Source organism: Urocampus carinirostris, chromosome 8 (assembly GCF_059441175.1).
Source record: "Urocampus carinirostris isolate Australia breed hairy pipefish chromosome 8, RoL_Ucar_1.0, whole genome shotgun sequence".
Taxonomy (NCBI): Eukaryota; Metazoa; Chordata; class Actinopteri; order Syngnathiformes; family Syngnathidae; genus Urocampus; species Urocampus carinirostris.
In genome coordinates, this window is record NC_142356.1 from 14,701,155 (window position 1) to 14,701,951 (window position 797).

Genomic DNA, 797 nt, shown 5'->3' on the forward strand with positions numbered 1-797 from the left:
CTATGAAAGCAGTAACTTCAGACGGAAAGATGTGTATTTTTTTGGGACCCTGTACACTGTACAGGGTCAAAAACATAAAATCATACCTGTGAACGTAAATGTTTCCCCTGTATTTTATGCTTTTTCTGATTACAGAAGCTCCCCTACTTACGAACATTTGAGTTACGAACAACGGTAGAGACAAACATTTTTTTAGAGATGTCGAAAAATATCTAGACGTTGCTGTGAGTTAGATTTTGTATTGTGAGCACCATTTTCCGAGTAGAGGACATTACTGTAGTGCTTCTTTCCGCCGCTACCGGCATGTGGTGCTGTGAGAGCTCACCCAGCATCCACCCTGAAGAAGAAATCCGGCTTACTCTTTCTAGTTCGTGTGTAAACATTCTATACTGTATCTCCAGCGCGCTAAGAACTTTGACATTTTTATTGTTTAATAACTTGTGCATCCATTCAATATGGTTGCTTTAACGTGTAAAGAGGCGAGTTGTTTCATTTGAAATGAAAGTGTAATAAGAAAGCTTGATGCGGTTGAGAAGATTGTTGGGTCGCTTTTTTTTGCCCACTTTCTACCACGAAGGAGGAAGTCGCCCAACTCTTGAAGCTCATCTTCCAAAAGTTAAAAGTTAAACTTCTCTTTATTTATCTTAATAGAGCATATCATTTGAATGTATTTGCTGAAATATTTGATTGTGTTGTTAAATTGGCAAAATAAATAAACTCCTTTACACAAATTATCTTTGTTTTTATTCTACAAAGTCAATTTCTGTAAGTAAATAGTTGTGTTTGTAAGGTTTAAA